The 27,918-nt window shown below is 43.3% G+C and overlaps 1 protein-coding gene across 10 annotated transcripts in view; it reads right to left on the bottom strand.

Moving 5' to 3' along the window:
• Window positions 1-27,918, bottom strand: part of LOC123759577 (zinc finger protein 271) — a 153,126-nt gene that overhangs the window by 104,297 nt on the left and 20,911 nt on the right. For 9 of the 10 annotated variants that reach the window (XR_011225382.1, XM_069316350.1, XM_069316336.1 and 6 more), the window contains exons 1-2: window positions 22,234-22,264; window positions 1,488-1,713 (exon numbers count right to left, since the gene is read on the bottom strand). The exons of the other annotated variant lie outside the window; for it this stretch is intronic. The gene's annotated coding sequence lies outside the window, so the exon portion shown is untranslated. Of the gene's footprint in view, window positions 1-1,487; window positions 1,714-22,233; window positions 22,265-27,918 lie in introns of those variants that run through there. 10 annotated transcript variants of the gene reach the window in all.

Below are 27,918 nucleotides of genomic sequence, written 5' to 3'. Positions count from 1 at the left end.
AACCCAAATCCAACTTGTACACAGAGAGGGGAAAGGAAAACCCTACTCCTTGTAACAGCAAACCCTGCTCGGAGGGTTTAAAAACCCAGGCAGGGTCAAAAGGGGCCCAAGGCCCCCCAAGCCAGCCTCCCCAACCCCGGGAATCTCCACATCAGGCCCTGGGGACGAGTTGTCCTCCAAAATCCCAGCCTCACAAAAAAAACGGAGCAGCTGAAAAAGCAGGAAAGAAAAGGGCCCAATAGTCAGACCCCAATGCCACCACTGGAGGAACCGACTCGAATGCCTCTGTCGCCCCCCCCCCCCCAGAAGGGGCAACCCCTGAAACTGCCCAAGTCTCAGAATCCTGTTAACCAAACCACACACTAGAAAGTGAAGAGACGACTACGTTCCGGTCTGTCCTGGACCATTATCAAGTCGATTGGACCATTAGTACAACTGACTTGATAATGGTTCAGGACAGACCGAAACGTCGTCGTCTCTTCACTTTCTAGTGAATGGCTTGGTCAACATTTTTCAGCCAGGTTACTGTGACTATCTGCTCAGGATCCTCTAAACCCTGCCCCGACCCCAAGACCCTCAGACACTTCGGAGCCGGAAGCAAGGGGGATGGGGGACCAGAATGAACCACAGCAGGGGAAGAATGAGAGGGTGCAGACTGAACCAAGGCCGACTCGACTAACACCCCCTAATCCGGGTCCCTATAAGCAAAGTGGGGCAGCCTCGGAGCATCAGGGTAGCATTCAACCTAGCACGTTGCAGCAACCTAAACCTAGCATGCAGTGCTTGAGCCGCCTGCACCCGGATATTGTCATCAGTTGATTGAGTGAATCGAGTCACAAACAAGCAACAATGCTCGCAGGTCTCAGGGTTAAAGGTGTCACCGACCCAACAAGCAGCATGATGGAGGCAAAAAAATGAGCGTCGCCCTGAGACAAGGGGACAAAGCAACCCTCAAACTTGCACAAGGTGAGAAGGGACCCAAGGGTCGCATTCATTGGAACCCATGCGCCACCGCAGGATTTCTGCGGATTTTTCCTGGGGTTTCCGGGGTTTTAGAGTTTGAGCTGGTCTGCACAGCTCCCTTTTTCCCCCTTCCAGGGAGGGGGAAGCTGTGCAGACAAGCGGCGTGGCACGCGTGACACCATACTCATTTACTAACTTTCATTTGCAGAGCTCTGTCCACTTGTTAGTTTTCAGTAGTAGTTTTAACCAGAATGGGGGGTTTGTTTTGAGGTGCTTACCTTTCTGGGTGCTTGGCCCCCGTCGATGGCAGACACAGAATGCTCCAAATCACATGTACACTTCTACAGGCCATTGTTCCTCATGCCTCTCTGAGGGGACCAGGTTCTAGCTCGTGGTCCCTGGTAGGCCTAGAACTAAATTCACACTGACTGATGCCAAAGTCCAATAATATACATATCAGCCTGTATAGCTCCAGAGAGCCAAAGGGGCTCCCCCCCAGAAAAGGTATTTAAGGGCTTGCTTACCTGTATCAGTACTAGTATGCAAGTTTATGGCGAGGACAGATATTAGCAGACTTGAACACTTCTGAACTCTCAACATGTCTTGTCTCGCCAACAGTGGCTGAAGTTCTACCGTTGTCTGCAGGCCGCCGTGGCCTACAAGCCACCCTGATCTACAGGCCACCGTGATCTACAGGTTGCCGTGATCAACAGCCACCCTCAGTCCACAAGTCCACAAGTCCACAAGCTGCTGTGTGAAGGGGTAGGGATATCTGAGTATACAATGTGATAAACAATTTCCACATTTAAGGTTAAATGGATTCTTTAATCCTTGTCACCAACAGGCGCATAAAAATATTTAAACAAATTTATTTTTCTTATAAACCTGTTAATTTGTGTTCCCTGATCACGGGAAAATAATAACAAATCATAAGTGCCATATTTTGGCCGCAATAGGGCGGGGAAGTCTGGCAAAAGATAGGAGCTGATGCAGAAAACGTCGGGGAGAGTTCTGCTTCACCGACGCTGTCAGGAGGGGGTGGGGGCGGGGGGGGGGGGGGGGGGGGGGGTACACAAAGATATAATTACCTAATTAATTCTTCAATTGATTTTTTCTTTGTTTTTTTTGTAATATTATTCAATAGTGTGTAGTGTACCTGCATGTTTTGTTCACCATAACGAACCACTAAGTTGATAATGCAAGTAAACAAGCAACAAGGAGTGGCCAGATCTGCCAGCCAGCCTCTCGCCATCACTTCCTCCCTCGCCAAATTCCTCCTCCCACCATACTGTTTTTGCTTTTATTCGCTATATACAGACGTATCTACATGTTGTGTTCACCATAACTGTTCATTTAAGCTGGTATAGTGCACAAAGAGCATAGTGACCACCTATACACAGCATGACAAGTCAGGAAGATGACACCACCTTCCTCACCAAAATGGCTTCTCCCCACACTCCTTTTGCTGTTATTACACTATATATACACATTATATATAAGTATCTACATTTGTGTTCATCATGGCGAACCACTAATCTTGTATGGTGACGGCAGACAGTAACAGGTGGCCACACACAACTCATGCTCCCTCCCTCCCACCCTCACTGGTTCAAGCCCAGACGCCACTAACATTCCTCCTTTAAGTATACTGTTTGTGGTGTGATTACCCTATATACACACATTATATATAAGTATCTACATTTGTGTTCACCATAAGGAACCACTAAGTTGGTATGCTGAGTCAAACAGTAGCAAAGAGTGACAACCACACACCAGCTAGCCCACCACTGGCTACCACTCCCTCCCTCCCTCCCACTAACGAACTCCCACCTCCCACTAACAAACCAGTAAATTGATAATGCGAGTCAAAAAGCAACGATGAGTGGCCCACATCTGCCAGCCAGCCACTCGCCACCACACCCTCCCTCATCAAATTCCTCCTCCTACCATACTGTTTTTGCTTTTATTCACTATATACAGACATTATATATAAGTATCTGCATGTTTTGTTTACCATAGCAAACCACTAAGCTGGTACTAAGTCCAGACAGTAAAAGGTGGTCACACAGAGCCAGCAGATAACGCTACCACCCTCCCCATCAAGACAACTCCTCCCATTACAGCGCTAATTATCACAACAATCCTGCTATTATCAGAATTCTGGACACTTTTATCACAGTCAGGGGTCTTCTGTAATACTATCGCCGCTAAATAATAGCATGTAAATATATATTTTTACTTTTTAGGCGATGCTGTTGGTCACAAGCTGAAAAGCAGTGCTGTAAGCTTATGCTGCGTGCACCAGCCTTGGTGGCTCACTCAGTACTGAGGCCGAACACCCGGGAATGTTGCCCATGATTTTTTTTTATATGGCATCTGTTTACAAGAGCTCTGATGAAGGTGAGGTGAACCTCGTGTATCCGCGGGCCGTTTAAATCTTGCGTAGTACTCTAACACGTCATATGACATGAACAGAAAAACTGCCAGAAATTTGGAATGGCGGCAAACGTAGTCCCGATATACAAGAAGGGGGATAGACAGGAGGCACTGAACTTCAGGCCAGTGTCCCTAACTTGCATACCATGCAAGCTAATGGAGAAAATTGTGCAAAAAAAGCTAGTCGAACATCTGGAGCGAAGAACTTTGTGTCACAACACCAACATGTTTCAGGGATGGCAAGTCATGCCTCACAGGATTAATTGAATTCTATGATCAGGCAACAAGAATCAGACAAGAAAGAGAAGGATGGGCAGACTGCATATTTTTGGATTGCCAGAAAGCCTTTTGACACAGTGCCACACCAGGACTAGTGAGAAAGCTGGAGATGCAGGCAGGAGTGAAAGGGAAGGTACTCCATTGGATAAGGGAGTACCTAAATAACAGAAGACAGCGAGTCACTGTGCGAGGTAAGGTCTCAGATTGGTGAGATGTCACCAGTGGGATCCCGCAGGGCTCAGTCCTTGGACCTATACTGTTTCTTATATATGTAAATGATCTCCCAGATGGTAAAGAATTATTCATCTCATTGTTTGCTGATGATGCAAAACTTATGAGGAGGATAAGATGGAGGAAGACAGTATGAGACTACAAGATAACCTATATAGACTGCATGAATGGTCCAACAAATTGCTACTAAAGTTCAACCCGAGTAAGTGTAAGGTAATGAAACAAGGCCAAGGAAACAGGAGGCCAGACACAGGATACAGAATGGGAGATGAAGTCCTTCATGAAACGGACAGAGAGAAGGATCTAGGAGTTGATATCACACCAACCCTGTCTCCTGAAGCCCACATCAAAAGAAGAACATCGGGCAGCGTATGCGAGGCTGGCTAACATAACAACTGCCTTAAGGAACCCTGTGTAAGGAATCATTCAGAACCTTGTATACCACCATATTTAAGACCAATCCTGGAGTACGCAGCCCCAGCATGGAGCCAGTACCTTGTCAAGCACAAGGCAAAGCTTGAAAAAGTTCAGAGATATGCCACTAGGCTAGTCCCAGAACTAATAGGCATGAATTACGAAGAAAAGCTGCGAGAAATGCACCTCACGACACTAGAAGACAAGAGTAAGGAGAGACATGATCACTACCTACAAAATTCTCAAGAGGAATTGACAGGGTTACCTGGTTGATACCTGGTTGATGGGGTTCTGGGAGTTCTTCTACTCCTCAAGCCCGGCTCAAGGCCAGGCTTGACTTGTGAGAGTTTGGTCTACCAGGCTGTTGCTTGGAGCGGCCCACCAGGCCCGCATACCCACCACAGCCCAGTTGGTCCGGCACTCCTAGAAGAAAACAATCTAGTTTCCTCTTGAAGGTGTTCAAGGTTGTTCCGGCAATATTTTCTGATGCTCGCTGGTTAGTTACTCAACACTTTTTATGACGTGTTGCGAAGTTAAGGGTTAGTTTGATTTTAGTAAAACCACTAGTATGCATATGTTTCATTAAGGTCCTTAATATTAATTCCCCTGGAATACAACCCGCTAAATCGTTTAACAGCCAGGTACCCATTCACTGATGGGTGAACAGAGGCATACAGTTATGGACTGGCGGCTAGTTGATCTTCCTTGACCAGGAGGATCAATCAAATCCTCTCCCACATTTTGCAAATCGCTTACACAAACGTTTGGGGCGAGTGTCTTACCAACATTTCCACAGGAACATTGGTGAATAAATTCTTGGAAAGCCACTAACATGCATGGCATTTTGGGCAGGACTTTAATTTAACAGATAAGACAAGGTGAAGAAGTACATTGTAGCAAAATTTGAGTTTAACATAATAACTACAATATAAATTGATGGAGATTACACTGGTGAAGATGCATGTTTTAAGTTCTAATAATATTGGGGAAGTGGGTAGCACAAGACACAGTGTGAGTTGCACATGGCAGGAAACTATGAGGATGAAATTAGGTACTCTTTGGTTTTATTTTGAATAAGGCATTGGTTGGACAATTTTTTAATTCATTAGGAAGTGAGTTCCATAGACATAGTCTTTTTATTTGCATGGAGTATTTGCACCCAATTTAGTTTGACTTTGGGGATATCAAAGATATATTTGTTTCTAATATGGTTCTCACAGGGTTCTATTATATCTACCAAGGAAGAGTTTCAGATATGGATTAGCATTTAGGAACATGGTTTTGTACATGTAAATTGCACAAGAGAATGTGTGGAGTGGGTTGTAAGTTAAGCATTTTTAGGGATTTAAACAGACGGGCCTGTGTGATGTCTGAAAACAAAGTTTGTTATAGTTCTGACAGTAGATTTTTGCTAGGTGATGATGGGCTTGAGGTAATTTGCAGTGGTTGAACCCCATCCACAGATACTGTATGTAAGATAAGAATAGATTAGAGAGTAATATAATGAGAGAGCAGAACAGAGTGGGGAACATTATATCTAATTTTAGAGAGTTATACCTGTACCCACAGTTTTTGAGACTTTTTTGGCTATGTGTTTTATGTGGGTGCTGAAGTTTAATCTCTTGTCTATGTATAGGACAAGAACTTTCCATCATTTTTATTGCTAATGTTAACATTGTCTATCTGAAGTTGAATTTTGTTTTATGATTTACTTCCAAATAAAATGTAGCAGGTCTTTTTTATGTTTAGTGAGTTGTTGGTTGACATCCATGAGTTAACATTTTTAAATTTGTTATTTACAATATTATTTAATGTGAGTTGATTGGGTCTGAATAGATGAAGGTAGTATCATCAGCAAATAATAAAGGTTTAACGATTTGGAAAACTGAAGTGTTTTCCTGTTAGATCTCATTATTAAAATGGTGTTATGGAAATTCAATAACACTTTATTAATCTGTCAAATTAATAGTATTAGTTCAATTTCTAAATAATCAGAATATAGCGCCATTTAATTTATAAATAGCTATTACAAATTTTCTTCACCTCAGGAGTTAGGGAGCAGGAGGAAGTCTCAACACCATTATAGATATTAAATCACCTCATGTTAGTGTACAACACGCTACTCATTGACACCAAGCAGAAAATTCCCTGCATACACTGCCTAAACTAGGTAATTTAGTTCTGGGCAGCTGTAGCTGGTTTCTGTCTCACAATTCTACTAAGTGGCCCTACAATTTATTAGTTTTATCTCAGTGAGTAAAAGGGTTTAAATGATGGTTGGGTTGTGAGGGCAGTTAAGCTGCGGGAAAGTATAAAAAAACTAAACATAAGGACTTAGGCTCTTTAACTTCAATTTATAATTACATCAATGTGTGATTTGATACTAATCAAACTTATAAGTTTTACAAATCTAACAAATAATTTCCTGGCAGATGTCGTCTCGGCTGTAATGAACTGGATGAAAAGCAGTCGTATGTCCCTTGATACATGCTCTGGCTTAAAGATTCTCCTAGTCCAATAAGAGTAGCTTTTTTTTTTACTAATCTTGATCCTGATGGTACAGTGATCTTTATAAATTATTAAATTAATTAGAAATAAGCTCTGAAATAAGTTATTTAGCAGTGCGCTTTTGTTCGTTTTGTTTGTGGTCTAATGTATTTTTGATATTGTCATACAGTGCATTATCAACTAAAGAGTTGACCCTGGAAACTACACTCAAAAAATTAAACTTAACACAAATTAAACAGTATTTAAGTTTTTTTAAAGTACTGGACCATCTTAATTTAATTAATTAATAAATAAAATAATCCTTCACTGTGAAATTGTGTGAAATTATAAAGTTATTAATTTCAGTCCATTTGCTGTTAAACAAGATATAATTAATTTACCTGCATAATCCCACATACACAACCTGACTTTTAAAATATGTATATCCAAGAATAATAGATATATTCAGCAGTTTCAATTTGTTCCAGTTTACACGTTTGTTTATTTCTTAGGTTAAGTTACGTTACCAACGACAGCAATGTCCTTCCAATCACCACAGTGGGACTTGCACCCCTCATAAATGTCTCCCCCACTACCACAGTGGGACTTGTACTCCTCATAAATGTCTCCCCCACCACCACAATGGGACTTGTACCCCCTCATAAATGTCTCCCCCACCACCACAGTGGGACTTGTACCCTTCAGAAATGTCTCCCCCCCCCCCCCCCAACAACAGTGGGACTGTAACCCCTCAGAAATTTCTCCCCCACCACCAACAGTGGGACTGGTACTCTTCAGAAATATCTCCCCCACCACCAACAGTGGGGACTAGTACCCCCCCCCCCTCAGAAATGTCTCCCCCATGATAAAATAATAATAATATTTTATTTAGGAAAAGTACATACATAGATGCAGAGTTACAAACATTCTGATTGATTTATAGATAGAGCTAGTACATACAATACTTAAAACCACTTGTATGCATAGCGTTTTCGGGTAAGGTGAGGTGGGGAAAAATACACAGACTAAAACTTAATAGTAATGAGCATACACAGACTAAAACTTAATAGTAATTGAGCTTAAAGTATAAATTGTGTTGAAAGAAAAAATAAAGATAAAAAAGGTGGAACATGGTAGAAAATAGCCAATATACAAGTTGGTCAACAAACAGCAGTTTAAAAAATAGTAAGACATGGGTTGACCTTTAGAGGTAAGGTATGTTACATGGGAGTTAATTAGGTAGTACTTAGTTTTCATCTTAAACTGGTTGAGAGAGGTACAGCCTTTGACATGATTGGGAAGGTCATTCCACATTCTGGGTCCCTGATTTGTAGAGCATTTCTAGTTGATTAAGTCGTACTCTTGGAATATCAAATAGGTAATTTGTTTCCGGTGTGGTGCCCATGGGTTCTGTTACAACCTTCTAAGTATCTTTTAAGCTCAGCATTGACATTACAATTCAGAGTTTTAAATATATAGAGTACACATGAAAGGATGTGCAGTGACTTTATATCTAACATATTCAGAGATTTGAGTAAGAGTACCGAGTGCTGTCTGGGGCCAGAGTTAGATATTGTTCTATTAGAAGCTTTGTGTTGGGTAATTAGAGGACGTAAATGATTTTGGGTAGTAGAACCCCAAGCACAAATACCATAGTTGAGATAAGGATAGATGAGGGAGTAATAGAGCATCACCAGGGCAGGGCGAGGTATACTGTATATTGGTTATTCTTAGATTAATTTCATTTGAGGATTTATTACCAAACAAAATATAGGAAGTTTGGTCAAAGTTAAGGGTGAGTTTGTTAGCAGTTAGCCAAAGATGGACTATATTTAGTTCAGTATTCACAGTGACATTCAGAGCAAGCGGGTCAGGACTGGAGAAAATGAAAGTTGTGTCATCAGCAAATAAGATTGCTTTGAAGTGTTGAGAGGCATTTGGAAGGTCATTAATGTAGATGAGAAAGAGGAGAGGGGCCAAGTATGCTGCCCTGTGGAACACCAATATTTATGGGTAGTGTAGGAGAAATGGAATTATTCATAGAAACATACCTGTCAGTAAGGCAAGACTGAAGGTATTGCAGGGAGTAACCTCTGACTCCATAATGATGTAATTTAAGAAGAAGGTTTTGGTGGTTGACAGTGTCAATAGCCTTACATAGGTCCACAAATAACCCAACAGGGAACTCATTTTTATCAAGAGTTGTATGTATCAAGTTAATCATACTGTACTAATAAGTGCATCTTAGTGCTTTTATTGGGTCTGAAACCATATTGGCAAGAGCTAAGTATATTGAGTTTGGCTAGATATGAGTAAAGCTGCTTGCAAGATTAGCTTTTCAAGTATTTTTGGCAAGGCTGGCAGAATTGAGATAGGTCTGTAATTGTTTGACATCAGTGAGATCACCACATTTGTGGACTTGGGTTACTCTTGCATTTTTTTAGAAAATCCAGAAAGGTTTAGAGTTCAAGTGATTTGTTGAAGAGCAATGCAATGGCAGGAGCTAAAATCTTGAGGCTTTTTTGTAAATTAGAGATGGTATCTCATCAAGGGCACTTGACTTAGTTTTAATGGAAAGGATTACCTCATTAACATCAGAGGAAAGTAGCAGGAGCTAGGTACAGGAGACTCTGGATAGTTACCTGTGAGGTAGTCTTTAATATTAGTGAGTGAGGATGGAATATCATGAGCAAGGGATATACCAATGGATGAAAAGAAAGTATTGAATTCAATCGCAGTGTCTGAGGCCGAAAGCACACCATCATCATTGGATAGGAATTGTTTTTTTTATTCAAATCTTTTTTGAACCTAATACTGTATTTGGGAGATAATGCTCCATGTTTTTCTTAATGTTTGCCCTTAATTTGGGTAAATTTATTTTCATAGTATTTTATTTTGGCTTTTCTAATTATTTTAGACGGCATGGATGAGTAAATCTTTGAAAATTCTTTGGAGACGACTCCTAACCTATACTTCTTTTCAAGGTCATGTTTTATTAATAGATTTATGTATACCATTAGTAAGACATGGAGTGTTTAACCTTTATTTGAACTTGTTTCGTTAGCTTTTGAACAGTGGGGAGTTTATAAAGGGTCAGAGTTTTCCTGAAGAAATGTTTGCACTGCTAGGTTGATGTTCGCTATGTCACCTAATTCAGCCTCCCAGTTGATATTAGCAGCAGCAGCAATAAAGTTGCTTATAGAAGTTTCATTGTGCAGCCTAAAGCTTACCTTCCTTGTATCTAGAGGTGGTTTATTTATGTTGGTTAGGAGAAATGCGGGGTAATGGTCCTGTGGTCCTATCATTGATTTATCCCTGAAGTAAGTGGAGAGGTTATGTTAGTCCAGATGTGTGTCAAGAACAGAGGCAGTAAGTATCAGTGATTCTAGTAGGTTAGTGATTAAGGTATGAGGAAGCAGGAATTCATACAGTTGAGGAAACTAGCAGCAGGAGGGTTTTCAGGCTCGCAGAGGTCAATATTAAAGTCTCCTGCGATAATTAGATGGTTTTTGTTCAGTACTGTTATCTCAGTATTAGATTTCTAAGGTTAGAGTTGAATTCGGACACATCAGTGTTAGGAATTCTATAGACTGTTTCCCACAGTCAGGACAACTCAGCAAACTGGCAAAGATATACTCCTTGACTCTGAAACTGGCAAAGATATACTCCCCACAGTAGTCTCTAGTTCTAATTACTTTTAAGCATGTCAGTTCTTGGTGGTAGTAAGAGCAGTACCACCACCACCTCTCTGAATTGGTCGACAGTTGTGAATTGCTGAGTAGTTTGGCATGTTAAAGAGTTGAGTAGTATCCTCTTTTAACCACGTTTCAGTAAGTATAATAAAAGATAATTTATTGTCACCAGTTTGAATCAAGGCACTAACATCATCAAAGTGTTTGCGTAGAGATCTTACATTCAAGTTAATTACAGAGATATTTTGATTATGTGTTAATACATTGTTTACATCATGTGCTGTAAAATATCTGCAATTTTAGTATTAAAGTGATGATTGTCATAGATTACTGGATAAGAGGTTTAGTTCAGGGTCTATACTGTTTGCATAAGAAGGCATCTCCATCACCAACAGTGGAGCTGATACCCCTCAGAAATGTCTCCCTCACCACCATAGTGGGACTGGAACTATACAGCAACGTGTAAACAATAAAGGAGTGTAGGGCTAGTGCCCACCGACAGTCTGGGTCGACGCGCCTGATGGACACCGCCACATTTTTTAGTTTTCTGGCGCAAATTACAGCTTCTATCTATGAAAAATTACTACACAGGCAATCATACTTACTTCAAGTGTATATCTTAACAACATAAATCGTCATATATTGAAGATAATTGGGCTAAACATCCTCTGAGAATTAACCAACTCAACGGACACCGGCCTCTTTGTTGTTCAAACTATTCCAACCAGAGTGCCAGATAACGAATTGCTGAAAGTAGCGCATGACATGACAGTCTAAATGTAGCGAAATAATAATAATAAACAACGACAACAACAACAACAACAACACACAACAACAATAGTAATAATAGTAATAGTAATAATAATAATAAAGGCATACCTCAGTTTAAGAGTTTAATTGGTTCCTGGAGACGCCTCGCTATTCCGAAAACTCGCATTCCGAAGCTAATTTCCCCATAAGAAATAAAGGGAAATGAATTAATCCGTTCCTGACTACCCCAAAAACCCCACATCAAACTAAATTTTTATACCTAATTCATCTAAATAAACCTATAAAACTATGTTCAAGTTATTACCTACCTTGCTGTTGAATGCTGTATGGCATATGGAAGATGGTGAGGAGGTGGGAGGAAGAGAGGAGTTACTGTTTGGAAGGGGAAGTCCCCCTTCCATTATCACAATCAGGCAGTGAGGACTTCACTGGTGTGCACACACTGGCACATTTTGCCCTGCATACCACTAGGACTTGCTTGTTTTACTAAGAATTTATCTAATGACACTTGTTTTTCCCTACATTTTAACACTTGTCTGTAGTAAGACATCACATTATCATTTAAAAGGTCAATGCAACGGCCTGCTACAGCTTATTCTGGGTGAGTTTTTTCAACAAAACTTTGCAGTTCTTCCCATACTTCACACATTTTCCTTAATCAAGAAGGAACATCTCCTACTGCCTCTACTCACAGCTATTTTCTTAGGTTGAACCCTTACCCAATGGCTTTCTTGAGACCCATGGCAAGATATATAATGACAACTTTCTATGCTCAAATGGCCAAAAAACCGATAAAAACCTGTAAATCCTTGTGAAGAATTCAGGTGGAATAGTCACTGGACACGAGACACTGGTAAACTGAGGCGCGATCGCCATGCCACCACGCGCCAGTCGGCCTGTACACGTATCAACAAACTCGTTATCCCGAGGTAACCCTCGCCTTCCGAGACATATTTTGGAGTAAATCCTGCTCGTCTTCCGAAAACTCGCATACAGGACACTCGCATTCCGAGGTACCACTGTAATAATAATAATAATAATAATAATAATTATTATTATTATTTATTATTAATAATTATTAAATAATAATAATAATATTATTATTATTATACTAATAATATTATTATTATTAGTTATTATTATTATTATTATTATAATTACTATTATTTACAAGAATGTACAATGAATGTGTCCATTGACACGCCTAGCTTTTGTTTCGGGCAGGTCCTTATTTAACATATTTTTTATCTATTAATTTATATCATACAAGAAGGTACAATGGCTTTATCACTAATCAAATTTATTCTTGCAATGTATCTGTTATCATTTTATTAATTCTGCTAGAATTTACCTACTTAAAGTTATCTGTTAGATTAATGGACCTGCCCGAAATGCTGCGCATACTATTGGCTTTACAAGATTGTAAATACTATGCTATGTATTCTCTCTAACCCAATGTACCTTCTTGTATATAAATAATAAATAAATAAATAAATAAAAAACCTATCGACCCTATCTTACATACGGTATCTATGCTTAGGGTTGAACTACTGCAAATTACTTCAAGCTACATGAACTGGGACATGCTGCCCGCCAAGACATTGGACACTTCCCGGACGGTGAACGACCAGGAGAGTCAAACCTTGAGAACTCAGCAGACGAGACACCCAAAACGACCAGCCCCAAAGAGCCAAGGACCGCATCACACCCTCTCGGTTCAGGCAATGAACCACCGGGGAACAGTCTAAATGGAGCCGGATCGTTGATCTGCAGGTGACCCTGAACCCTGTGAAGAGACATCCACACTGCCGCAAACTCCCGCACCGTGCTGTGGACCCGACGGAAGGATTGATCGCACCACCCCTGGCCAGCCTGGTGAGCACTGGTCAGAGCCCCAGCCAAGAGACAATGCATCCATGAAACATATTAAGCGAGGGTTTTGGGTAGGTTCCATGACACTGAACCCGAAAAACCCGAAGAGGAAGCCGGCGACGCAAGGCCCTTGGGGGCCAAAACCAGCGATCGCGAGAGAGGTGGATAGGGACGTCCTGGTTACCTGGTTGATGGGGTTTCTGGGAGTTCTTCTTCTCCCCAAGCCCGGCCCGAGGCCAGGCTTGACTTGTGAGAGTTTGGTCCACTAGGCTGTTGCTTGAAGCGGCCCCGCAGGCTCACATACCCACCACAGTCCAGTTGGTCCGGCACTCATTGGAGGAAACAATCTAGTTTCCTCTTGATGTCCACTGTTGCTCTGGCAATATTTCATATTCTCGCAGGGAGGGTGTTGAACAATCTGGGACCTCTAATGTTTATACAGTGTTCTCTGATTGTGCCTATGCACCTCTGCACTTCACTGGTTCTATTCTGCCTTTTCTTCCATATCATTCACTAAAGTACATTGTTATTTTACTGTGTAGATTTGGGACCTGGCTCTCCAGTATTTTTCCATGTGTATATTATCTGGTATCTTTCTCGTCTCCTTTCTAATGAGTACATTTTGGAGGGCTTTGAGACGATCCCAATAATTTAGGTGCTTTATCTAGTATATGCGTGCCATATATGTTCTCTGTATTCCCTCTATTTCAGCAATCTCTCCTGCTCTGAAGGGGAGAGTGAGTACTGAGCAGTACTCAAGACAGGACAACACAAGTGATTTTGAAGAGTTATAACCATTGTGATGGAATCTCTGGATTTGAAGGCTCTCGTAATCCATCCTATCATTTTTCTGGCTGACTCAGAGCATCCCCGAAGGAATCCAGAACAGCCGACGAAGCCAACTTGACCCAGTGGGTAGACCATCGCAAAGTTCAGGCTCCCGCACAAACCTTCGAGCAACTGCCGGGTGACCCGGGAGCCCCCAGAAACAAGCACATGTGGGGCTGCAGCCGAAGGAGAGACTTTGGAGGGAGAGACAAGGAAGAAGTCCGAGAGTCCCACACAAGACCCAGCCAGGTCCGAACCTGGGAGGGGACCAGATGGGACTTCCTCCAGTTCACCATTAACCCGAACCCGGCAAGCTAGGAAAGAACCAAATCCCTGGCAAGCAGACACGTGGACCGACTAGGAGCCCATACCAGCAAGTCGTCAAGGTAGGCCAACACCCGAATACCTAAAAGATGCAGACGGGCCACCACAACCCGGGTAAGGCATAAACACGCGAGGAGCCAAGTTCAACCCGAGCGGGGGACAACGAAAACGGTAACCGAGCTTTTCCACTACAAAACCGAGCCAGTCCCTGAACCCTGGATGAATCGGGAAGTGCCAATATGCGTCCTTGAAGTCTAGGGACACCATCCAAGCGGCCGGCTCCAACAGAAGCCAAACCTGGGACAGAGTAGTAATGTGAAAAGAGGCGCAAGAAACCTAGGGGGTTAGACGGGACAAGTCCAGAATAAACCGCAGGTCCACATAGTCCCGTTTGGGATTGGGAACAGACAGGAAACCCACCCGAAAGACGTCGTCGTTTTGACCATGCCCAAGCGCACTCACTCCGAGATGACCTGACAGAGCGCAGGAGAAGAGAACTGCCCCGCCAGCCCAGAACCCCCTGAAGGAGAAGGGCCACCCAAAGCCACCACAGGCCGTCGGAAACGACCCGAAAAGCCCACAAATCGTGAGACCAGGCATGAGCGAACAGAGCAAGTTTCCCCTCTATCGCCCAGTCAATGGGACGAACCGCGAAAGGGCCGATGCCCGTTATGAGAACCTGACCCACGCACAGAGCGAACACTACGCTGACCAGACACAGACAGTTCCGAAGGCGGCATTGGCTCCAAAACTGGCATCAGTTGCCTACCACGACGAGCGGAACCCCGAGCCCTAGTATGACGCTTCTGGGAGAAACCCCCTAGGACCCCCCAAAGGACCAACAAGTCTGGCATCTGATGACAACTAGCCGAGGCCAGCTGCAGAAACTACCCAATCGCAGACTGCAAATAGAAAAAGGACAAAAAAGGTGAAGAAACTCTAAAAGCCAGGGACCCAAGCAGATTCCAACGAGGAAGCGAGCACAACCTGCTGACACGCGAGATGCACAGTGAAAAAAGCGATAGCGCATCCCGCAGGATCAACACAGTATTAGCAGTGCAGATGACACACGAGCCGCAGAGATTAAGGCACCAGACCCAGGAGCGGCCTCAAGCGCCTCTGCATTCTCCACAAGCCAGTCACAAGAGAGCTCCAGGAGAGAAAAGAAATGCAAAACCGAAGCCAGCAAGCCATGAGCGTGCAAATCCTCAGTCACCAGCGCAGTCAACAGGGAGGGAACCTGCACGAGAAGCTGAATCACGCCCACATCCCACTGAAAGGCAGGGGAACACAAACACGCATTAAGGTGCTTGAATTCACCCCCAGGTAAACCTGGACCACCGTCAAGGCCTCGCTCCACTCAAGCATGCAGGTATGACAGAAAGTACTCCAAGCATTCAATGACAACACCGGGCAGTCCACAAGCCAGGACGACTCCATGTAACGGGGGGTGGGGGAAATAGCTCTATCTTGTCCATTATTCCACCCCCCAGTTAACTAACGAGGCCGGGGGAAACAGCTCTCTCTAGTCCGTTATCCCGTCCCCAGTTAGCTAACTATTCTAGAGCACCTCCAGAGTTCCTAAGGCAACCTCTCTCGTTCAACACCTTGTAACCTAGGTATTTGACTACCTAGGTGCTAAGACTACAAGGCGCCGTCACTTGATCAGTTACCCGAAACTCTAGAGAGAACTCTAGAATACAGAATCATTGCCACAAACGTATAAGAGAAAACGAAAGGAAAGAAATGAATAGTGAAGTAATTAGTGAGGGTTTGGGGTGAGAGGGAGAGAGGTGGGAGGAGCGAGGAGGGTCATTAGTTGAAAGTGAGAGTTTAGAGAGGAGGGAGAGGTGTAGATAGGTAGAAGTAGAAGAGTAGATAGTAGAAGTAGAAGAGTAGATAGTAGAAGTAGAAGAGTAGATAGTAGAAGACGAAATGCTGCCACCATCCATTCATGATCATTACATACAAGACAAGGAATGGAACTTGCCTGTATCACAAAATTCTCAAAGATGTTATCATGAGTTCATTATTAGTATGTTCCCTCTGTACCATGTATCAACTCCAAACATGTACTCATTTAATATCATGAACCAGTAACCACAGAGGCTTTCTCACCTCAACTCAAATCTCTAGGGAACAAAGTTAAACACAATTTAAATAATAAATTCATAATTATATTTCATGAAGTATCATAATTTAGCAATTCAATTAAAATGTTCCAGTTTAATATGCAAAGTGAGTCATCATCCAAGAATTCGAGAACCCTACAACTTGACTGCCCCTGATCATCACACAACATATGTAAACACGACCAAGTCACCTAAATGTTCACTCACCGAGGACTGAGTCTAAGTTGAATAGAGAGGGGGGGGGGGGTCTGCAATTTTCAGGCAGCGTCACCCCCCGTCTGGTGACGGCCTATCTCGACGGCTGGCCTCTGCTCTGCTCCGCTGGCCGGTCTCCTATTGCTTTGCTCGATAGCTCTCCGAGTTTATATTGGGGAACCTAGTAGCTAACTCCGCCCACAAGTAGATAGCCTCCGGCACTACCAAGCCACTCCTTAAACGTCGGCATGTTTGAAGGCTACCCGGCTCCAATTATACGCTTAGCGGAAGCAAGGTGAAATTCTCATGATCTGACCTCAGGTCACTTGGGTCATTAACTTTGAGGTGTGAGATCTCAGGCAGACAACTGGCGCCTCTCGATCCTTGTCTGTGACTCATGTACTCTATATATATTATAACTAACCAAACACTTTTACAGTGTTACATCTCCCCTTCTCCCCGAAAATAAAGTTTTTGCAACACTGCTAAAGCAAGCTAGCTGTGTGCGACAACTTTATTAACGAAAAGAATACATCCTAGCTAAACAAATATACATCATCCTACTCTAAAAAATGAAATATGTAGACAGACGTCCATTGTCTCTGGCTGGGCGACGTCACTGCTTGGTCTTGTAGATAATCCTGTACCACATTTCTTCAACACAACTGCCTCCGTCGCTTCTCCGTCGTTAACGCACAACAACCTTGGTCAACCCGAAAGCCGTTACTACTTGAACTGCGCACAGGACCGTGGAATTCGGTTGTCCCAGCTGATCTGTAATTGGCCCTACGTCAGTCACCATGAGAGACGTATATTGGGGTTCTTCACAGCTATAGGGACTACAAGTTTCGAGACCTTCATATAGTTGCCAACAGTAGAAATCCCATCCTACTCTTCTTCCTCCCTGTTGCTCCAGCACGCCTCCTTCAGAGAGCTACTTCTGACAGCCACATCAAGTCCGCATGACACAGGAAGAATCACTCAACAGAGCAACATGCTTGTAGGAGGGGCGGCCAGTTAAGGCAAACGATCCTGTCTTGCAATTACGCTCCATGCAATGATGCTGACACCAGCAAGGGACACTAGGCATCGTGTCTCACTCAGCTTGTCTTATCTTCTTCTTCTCTTCTTCTTTCTTCTTCTTTCTTCTCTCTTCTTCTTCTCTCTCTTTCTTCTCTCTTCTTTCTTCTCTCTTCCTCCTCCCATGGGTCTTTGACAAGCGACCTGGGGTCCATTGGGGTCGTCCGTCCTGGGGTCCATCCTGGGTAGACCGATGTTGGTGGGACAGACTGGAGTCGTTGTTGCTCCTCTTCCATCTTTACTGGGTCGTCTGGGGTCGTCTGCAGAACGACCTGGGGTCCACTGGGGTCCGTCCGTCTGGGGTCCACTGGGTAGACCAATGTTGACCGACCGAGAGGGCTGCATCTTGGGGTCCCCTGGGGTGGTGATGGTGGTGGAGCCATGACCTCCAGGTAGTGGGCTGGTCGTGGTGGTGGTGATAAACGCCCTGAGTGTGGTACACAGCAGCCGTCTCCCTCTTCTGTATATGCGTCGCGCCTCTCCTCTGGCTCCCACCTGTGAATTGAACATAAAGGCGACAATACCCGTGTTCCATGCTGTTGTGTGACCCTGTAGTTTGTATAGGGTTACACAGTTATATCATAACGCTCTCCTCCTGGCAACAACTACACTTCAATTTTTTTAATAATCCAATTAACTCTGAATGATATTGACTTGGTGGAACATAAACAGTAACAGAGAAAGTTAGAGAAGAGAGAATAAGGTCATCACTACTTTTAACTTGTCACACAAAAAAAAATCAACACTAATAGACAAACACTAGCCTAAACTTAACTGTACCGTTCCTAATCTTAAGTACATAATTAACCGTTACTCCCACCCTTAACCTACAGCCACCTACGTGACCCAGAGTGTTTCCCTAGCATCTCCGCCGGTCAACAACTCCAACTGTTGCCACCCCTGTGACCAGACTATCTAACGTCGAGCGTCCCCAACGTGAAGTCTACTGACATACTAAGCCTCCCCCTAGCATGCTGTACAATACCAGTACACCTCGGGTTATTGCGTTCAAATGGAGTAAAACAGTCGATCGCAATAATCTGAGCAGAACCACACTTAAACTACTTAAGAACTACACCTGCCACTCCCCACTGACCTGGAGACCAGCGGTGGCTGGGTGTCCCCGTGGGACATGCGAGGTCACCTGTCACACTCAGCTGACCTGCACTACCAACACCGCTAAGTTCCCAAATCGCCAAATCTTATTACTAACATAAATCACTACACACGCAAGTTCTGGTGAACATTCCATGAACACCACAAAACTCACAAAATCACTAAACACAACACCAGAGAATCACTATCTCCTAACCTGAAAAAACTCGCTAAATCGCGAATAATAAACACCTGTCAAGATCTCCCTGATAGCGCCTGAGCGGCAAAAAGACACGTGGGACTGAACAATGTTAAAAGAACACCAACTACCTACAACATTGTTCAACACCGCTGCCATCATTGTAACGGGGGGTGGGGGAAATAGCTCTATCTTGTCCATTATTCTACCCCCCAGTTAAACTAACGAGGCCGGGGGAAACGGCTCTCTCTAGTCCGTTATCCCGTCCCCAGTTAGCTAACTATTCTAGAGCACCCTCCAGAGTTCCTAAGGCAACCTCTCTCGTTCAACACCCTGTAACCTAGGTATTTGACTACCTAGGTGCTAAGACTACAAGGCGCCGTCACTTGATCAGCTACCCGGAACTCTAGAGAGAACTCTAGAATACGGAATCATTGCCACAAACGTATAAGAGGAAACGAAAGGAAAGAATATGAATAGTGAAGTAATTAGTGAGGGTTTGGGGTGAGAGGGAGAGAGGTGGGAGGAGCGAGGAGGGTCATTAGTTGAAAGTGAGAGTTTAGAGATGGTGGAGGGATAAGGTGTAGATAGGTAGAAGTAGAAGAGTAGATAGTAGAAGTAGAAGCAGTAGATAGTAGAAGTAGAAGAGTAGATAGTAGAAGACGAAATGCTGCCACCCATCCATTCAGATCATTACATACAAGACAAGGAATGAACTTGCCTGTATCACAAAATTCTCAAAAGATGTTATCATGAGTTTCGTTATTAGTATGTTCCCTCCTGTACCCTGTATCAACTCCAAACATGTACTCATTAATATCTTGAATCTAGTAACCACCGAGGCTTTCTCACCTCAACTCAACTTTCTAGGGAACACAGTGAAAGACCATTTAAATAATTAAATTCAACAATTATATTTTTCATGATAAGTATTCATAACTTAAGCAATCCAATTAAAATGTTAACGATTAATATTCAAAGTGAGTCATCCTCCAAGAATCTGAGAACACTACAACTGACTGCCCCTGATCATCACACAACATATGTAAACACGACCAAGTCACCTAAATGTTCACTCACCGAGGACTGAGTCTAAGTTGGATAGAGAGGGGGGGTGGGGGGTTCTGCAATTTTCAGGCAGCGTCACCCCCCGTCTGGTGACGGCCTATCTCGACGGCTGGCCTCTGCTCTGCTCCGCTGGCCGGTCCTCCTATTGCTTTTTGCTCGATAGCTCTCCGAGTTTATATTGGGGAACCTAGTAGCTAACTCCGCCCACAAGTAGATAGCCTCCGGCAATACCAAGCCACTCCTTAAACGTCGGCATGTTTGAAGGCTACCCGGCTCCAATTATACGCTTAGCGGAAGCAAGGTGAAATTCTCATGATCTGACCTCAGGTCACTTGAGGTCATTAACGCTTTGAGGTGTGAGATCTCAGGCAGACAACTGGCCGCCTCTCAGATCCTTGTCTGTGACTCGTGTACTCTATATATATTTTAAATAAACTAACCCAAACACTTTTACAGTGTTACATCCAGAACCTTATAGCGAACCCAGAATGGAGACACAAAGACCCAAACCTGAAGGATAACGGATCCATTATAGAGGCAAAATCTGGGTCGCACAGGAGGTAAGCCGCATTGGCCGCCCACACCTCAGTAGGCGAGATGCGGGAAGCCGAAAAACCTCTGGAAGGACGGAACCAAAGGACCGAAGGGATACGGAACCAGACCTGGGGAGGGGCTGAACCCAAATCCCAACTTGTACACAGAGAGGGGAAAGGAAAACCCTACTCCTTGTAACAGCAAACCCTGCTCGGAGGGTTTAAAAACCCAGGCAGGGTCAAAAGGGGCCCAAGGCCCCCCCAAGCCAGCCTCCCCAACCCCGGGAATCTCCACATCAGGCCCTGGGGACGAGTTGTCCTCCAAAATCCCAGCCTCACAAAAAAAACGGAGCAGCTGAAAAAGCAGGAAAGAAAAGGGCCCAATAGTCAGACCCCAATGCCACCACTGGAGGAACCGACTCGAATGCCTCTGTCGCCCCCCCCCCCCCAGAAGGGGCAACCCCCTGAAACTGCCCAAGTCTCAGAATCCTGTTAACCAAACCACACACTAGAAAGTGAAGAGACGACTACGTTCCGGTCTGTCCTGGACCATTATCAAGTCGATTGGACCATTAGTACAACTGACTTGATAATGGTTCAGGACAGACCGAAACGTCGTCGTCTCTTCACTTTCTAGTGAATGGCTTGGTCAACATTTTTCAGCCAGGTTACTGTGACTATCTGCTCAGGATCCTCTAAACCCTGCCCCGACCCCCAAGACCCTCAGACACTTCGGAGCCGGAAGCAAGGGGGATGGGGGACCAGAATGAACCACAGCAGGGGAAGAATGAGAGGGTGCAGACTGAACCAAGGCCGACTCGACTAACACCCCCCTAATCCGGGTCCCTATAAGCAAAGTGGGGCAGCCTCGGAGCATCAGGGTAGCATTCAACCTAGCACGTTGCAGCAACCTAAACCTAGCATGCAGTGCTTGAGCCGCCTGCACCCGGATATTGTCATCAGTTGATTGAGTGAATCGAGTCACAACAAGCAACAATGCTCGCAGGTCTCAGGGTTAAAGGTGTCACCGACCCAACAAGCAGCATGATGGAGGCAAAAAAATGAGCGTCGCCCTGAGACAAGGGGACAAAGCAACCCTCAAACTTGCACAAGGTGAGAAGGGACCCAAGGGTCGCATTCATTGGAACCCATGCGCCACCGCAGGATTTCTGCGGATTTTTCCTGGGGTTTCCGGGGTTTTAGAGTTTGAGCTGGTCTGCACAGCTCCCTTTTTCCCCCTTCCAGGGAGGGGGAAGCTGTGCAGACAAGCGGCGTGGCACGCGTGACACCATACTCATTTACTAACTTTCATTTGCAGAGCTCTGTCCACTTGTTAGTTTTCAGTAGTAGTTTTAACCAGAATGGGGGGTTTGTTTTGAGGTGCTTACCTTTCTGGGTGCTTGGCCCCCGTCGATGGCAGACACAGAATGCTCCAAATCACATGTACACTTCTACAGGCCATTGTTCCTCATGCCCTCTCTGAGGGGACCAGGTTCTAGCTCGTGGTCCCTGTAGGCCTAGAACTAAATTCACACTGACTGATGCCAAAGTCCAATAATATACATATCAGCCTGTATAGCTCCAGAGAGCCAAAGGGGCTCCCCCCCAGAAAAGGTATTTAAGGGCTTGCTTACCTGTATCAGTACTAGTATGCAAGTTTATGGCCGAGGACAGATATTAGCCAGACTTGAACACTTCTGAAACTCTCAACATGTCTTGTCTCGCCAACAGTGGCTGAAGTTCTACCGTTGTCTGCAGGCCGCCGTGCCTACAAGCCACCCTGATCTACAGGCCACCGTGATCTACAGGTTGCCGTGATCAACAGCCACCCTCAGTCCACAAGTCCACAAGTCCACAAGCTGCTGTGTGAAGGGGTAGGGATATCTGAGTATACAATGTGATAAACAATTTCCACATTTAAGGTTAAATGGATTCTTTAACTCCTTGTCACCAACAGGCGCATAAAAATATTTAAACAAATTTATTTTTCTTATAAACCTGTTAATTTGTGTTCCCTGATCACGGGAAAATAATAACAAATCATAAGTGCCATATTTTGGCCGCAATAGGGCGGGGAAGTCTGGCAAAAGATAGGAGCTGATGCAGAAAACGTCGGGGAGAGTTCTGCTTCACCGACGCTGTCAGGAGGGGGTGGGGGCGGGGGGGGGGGGGGGGGGGGGGGGGGGTACACAAAGATATAATTACCTAATTAATTCTTCAATTGATTTTTTCTTTGTTTTTTTTGTAATATTATTCAATAGTGTGTAGTGTACCTGCATGTTTTGTTCACCATAACGAACCACTAAGTTGATAATGCAAGTAAACAAGCAACAAGGAGTGGCCAGATCTGCCAGCCAGCCTCTCGCCATCACTTCCTCCCTCGCCAAATTCCTCCTCCCACCATACTGTTTTTGCTTTTATTCGCTATATACAGACGTATCTACATGTTGTGTTCACCATAACTGTTCATTTAAGCTGGTATAGTGCACAAAGAGCATAGTGACCACCTATACACAGCATGACAAGTCAGGAAGATGACACCACCTTCCTCACCAAAATGGCTTCTCCCCACACTCCTTTTGCTGTTATTACACTATATATACACATTATATATAAGTATCTACATTTGTGTTCATCATGGCGAACCACTAATCTTGTATGGTGACGGCAGACAGTAACAGGTGGCCACACACAACTCATGCTCCCTCCCTCCCACCCTCACTGGTTCAAGCCCAGACGCACTAACATTCCTCCTTTAAGTATACTGTTTGTGGTGTGATTACCCTATATACACACATTATATATAAGTATCTACATTTTGTGTTCACCATAAGGAACCACTAAGTTGGTATGCTGAGTCAAACAGTAGCAAAGAGTGACAACCACACACCAGCTAGCCCACCACTGGCTACCACTCCCTCCCTCCCTCCCACTAACGAACTCCCACCTCCCACTAACAAACCAGTAAATTGATAATGCGAGTCAAAAAGCAACGATGAGTGGCCCACATCTGCCAGCCAGCCACTCGCCACCACACCCTCCCTCATCAAATTCCTCCTCCTACCATACTGTTTTTTGCTTTTATTCACTATATACAGACATTATATATAAGTATCTGCATGTTTTGTTTACCATAGCAAACCACTAAGCTGGTACTAAGTCCAGACAGTAAAAGGTGGTCACACAGAGCCAGCAGATAACGCTACCACCCTCCCCATCAAGACAACTCCTCCCATTACAGCGCTAATTATCACAACAATCCTGCTATTATCAGAATTCTGGACACTTTTATCACAGTCAGGGGTCTTCCTGTAATACTATCGCCGCTAAATAATAGCATGTAAATATATATTTTTACTTTTTAGGCGATGCTGTGGTCACAAGCTGAAAAGCAGTGCTGTAAGCTTATGCTGCGTGCACCAGCCTTGGTGGCTCACTCAGTACTGAGGCCGAACACCCGGGAATGTTGCCCATGATTTTTTTTTTATATGGCATCTGTTTACAAGAGCTCTGATGAAGGTGAGGTGAACCTCGTGTATCCGCGGGCCGTTTAAATCTTGCGTAGTACTCTAACACGTCATATGACATGAACAGAAAAACTGCCAGAAATTTGGAAGGCGGCAAACGTAGTCCCGATATACAAGAAGGGGGATAGACAGGAGGCACTGAACTTCAGGCCAGTGTCCCTAACTTGCATACCATGCAAGCTAATGGAGAAAATTGTGCAAAAAAAAGCTAGTCGAACATCTGGAGCGAAGAACTTTGTGTCACAACACCAACATGGTTTCAGGGATGGCAAGTCATGCCTCACAGGATTAATTGAATTCTATGATCAGGCAACAAGAATCAGACAAGAAAGAGAAGGATGGGCAGACTGCATATTTTTGGATTGCCAGAAAGCCTTTGACACAGTGCCACACCAGAGACTAGTGAGAAAGCTGGAGATGCAGGCAGGAGTGAAAGGGAAGGTACTCCATTGGATAAGGGAGTACCTAAATAACAGAAGACAGCGAGTCACTGTGCGAGGTAAGGTCTCAGATTGGTGAGATGTCACCAGTGGGATCCCGCAGGGCTCAGTCCTTGGACCTATACTGTTTCTTATATATGTAAATGATCTCCCAGATGGTAAAGAATTATTCATCTCATTGTTTGCTGATGATGCAAAAACTTATGAGGAGGATTAAGATGGAGGAAGACAGTATGAGACTACAAGATAACCTATATAGACTGCATGAATGGTCCAACAAATTGCTACTAAAGTTCAACCCGAGTAAGTGTAAGGTAATGAAACAAGGCCAAGGAAACAGGAGGCCAGACACAGGATACAGAATGGGAGATGAAGTCCTTCATGAAACGGACAGAGAGAAGGATCTAGGAGTTGATATCACACCAACCCTGTCTCCTGAAGCCCACATCAAAAGAAGAACATCGGCAGCGTATGCGAGGCTGGCTAACATAACAACTGCCTTAAGGAACCTGTGTAAGGAATCATTCAGAACCTTGTATACCACATATTTAAGACCAATCCTGGAGTACGCAGCCCCAGCATGGAGCCAGTACCTTGTCAAGCACAAGGCAAAGCTTGAAAAAGTTCAGAGATATGCCACTAGGCTAGTCCCAGAACTAATAGGCATGAATTACGAAGAAAAGCTGCGAGAAATGCACCTCACGACACTAGAAGACAAGAGTAAGGAGAGACATGATCACTACCTACAAATTCTCAAGAGGAATTGACAGGGTTACCTGGTTGATACCTGGTTGATGGGGTTCTGGGAGTTCTTCTACTCCTCAAGCCCGGCTCAAGGCCAGGCTTGACTTGTGAGAGTTTGGTCTACCAGGCTGTTGCTTGGAGCGGCCCACAGGCCCGCATACCCACCACAGCCCAGTTGGTCCGGCACTCCTAGAAGAAAACAATCTAGTTTCCTCTTGAAGGTGTTCAAGGTTGTTCCGGCAATATTTCTGATGCTCGCTGGTTAGTTACTCAACACTTTTTATGACGTGTTGCGAAGTTTAAGGGTTAGTTTGATTTTAGTAAAACCACTAGTATGCATATTGTTTCATTAAGGTCCTTAATATTAATTTCCCCTGGAATACAACCCGCTAAATCGTTTAACAGCCAGGTACCCATTCACTGATGGGTGAACAGAGGCATACAGTTATGGACTGGCGGCTAGTTGATCTTCCTTGACCAGGGAGGATCAATCAAATCCTCTCCCCACATTTTGCAAATCGCTTACAAAACGTGGGGCGAGTGTCTTACCAACATTTCCACAGGAACATTGGTGAATAAATTCTTGGAAAGCCACTAACATGCATGGCATTTTGGGCAGGACTTTAATTTAACAGATAAGACAAGGTGAAGAAGTACATTGTAGCAAAATTTGAGTTTAACATAATAACTACAATATAAATTGATGGAGATTACACTGGTGAAGATGCATGTTTTAAGTTCTAATAATATTGGGGAAGTGGGTAGCACAAGACACAGTGTGAGTTGCACATGGCAGGAAACTATGAGGATGAAATTAGGTACTCTTTGGTTTTATTTTTGAATAAGGCATTGGTTGGACAATTTTTTAATTCATTAGGAAGTGAGTTCCATAGACATAGTCTTTTTATTTGCATGGAGTATTTGCACCAATTTAGTTTGACTTTGGGGATATCAAAGATATATTTGTTTCTAATATGGTTCTCACAGGGTTCTATTATATCTACCAAGGAAGAGTTTCAGATATGGATTAGCATTTAGGAACATGGTTTTGTACATGTAAATTGCACAAGAGAATGTGTGGAGTGGGTGTAAGTTAAGCATTTTTAGGGATTTAAACAGACGGGCTGTGTGATGTCTGAAAACAAAGTTTGTTATAGTTCTGACAGTAGATTTTGCTAGGTGATGATGGGCTTGAGGTAATTTGCAGTGGTTGAACCCCATCCACAGATACTGTATGTAAGATAAGAATAGATTAGAGAGTAATATAATGAGAGAGCAGAACAGAGTGGGGAACATTATATCTAATTTTAGAGAGTATACCTGTACCCACAGTTTTTGAGACTTTTTTGGCTATGTGTTTTATGTGGGTGCTGAAGTTTAATCTCTTGTCTATGTATAGGACAAGAAACTTTCCATCATTTTTATTGCTAATGTTAACATTGTCTATCTGAAGTTGAATTTTGTTTTATGATTTACTTCCAAATAAAATGTAGCAGGTCTTTTTTATGTTTAGTGAGTTTGTTGGTTGACATCCATGAGTTAACATTTTTAAATTTGTTATTTACAATATTATTTAATGTGAGTTGATTGGGTCTGAATAGATGAAGGTAGTATCATCAGCAAATAATAAAGGTTTAACGATTTGGAAAACTGAAGTGTTTTCCTGTTAGATCTCATTATTAAAATGGTGTTATGAAATTCAATAACACTTTATTAATCTGTCAAATTAATAGTATTAGTTCAATTTCTAAATAATCAGAATATAGCGCCATTAATTTATAAATAGCTATTACAAATTTTCTTCACCTCAGGAGTTAGGGAGCAGGAGGAAGTCTCAACACCATTATAGATATTAAATCACCTCATGTTAGTGTACAACACGCTACTCATTGACACCAAGCAGAAAATTCCCTGCATACACTGCCTAAAACTAGGTAATTTAGTTCTGGGCAGCTGTAGCTGGTTTCTGTCTCACAATTCTACTAAGTGGCCCTACAATTTATTAGTTTTATCTCAGTTGAGTAAAAGGGTTTAAATGATGGTTGGGTTGTGAGGGCAGTTAAGCTGCGGGAAAGTATAAAAAAACTAAACATAAGGACTTAGGCTCTTTAACTTCAATTTATAATTACATCAATGTGTGATTTGATACTAATCAAACTTATAAGTTTTACAAATCTAACAAATAATTTCCTGGCAGATGTCGTCTCGGCTGTAATGAACTGGATGAAAAGCAGTCGTATGTCCCTTGATACATGCTCTGGCTTAAAGATTCTCCTAGTCCAATAAGAGTAGCTTTTTTTTTTACTAATCTTGATCCTGATGGTACAGTGATCTTTATAAATTATTAAATTAATTAGAAATAAGCTCTGAAATAAGTTATTTAGCAGTGCGCTTTTGTTCGTTTTGTTGTGGTCTAATGTATTTTTGATATTGTCATACAGTGCATTATCAACTAAAGAGTTGACCCTGGAAACTACACTCAAAAAATTAAACTTAACACAAATTAAACAGTATTTAAGTTTTTTAAAGTACTGGACCATCTTAATTTAATTAATTAATAAATAAAATAATCCTTCACTGTGAAATTGTGTGAAATTATAAAGTTATT

The sequence above is a fragment of the Procambarus clarkii genome, chromosome 8 (genome assembly GCF_040958095.1).
Source record: "Procambarus clarkii isolate CNS0578487 chromosome 8, FALCON_Pclarkii_2.0, whole genome shotgun sequence".
Classification (NCBI taxonomy): Eukaryota; Metazoa; Arthropoda; class Malacostraca; order Decapoda; family Cambaridae; genus Procambarus; species Procambarus clarkii.
This window is presented reverse-complemented; position numbering and strand designations above follow the sequence as displayed.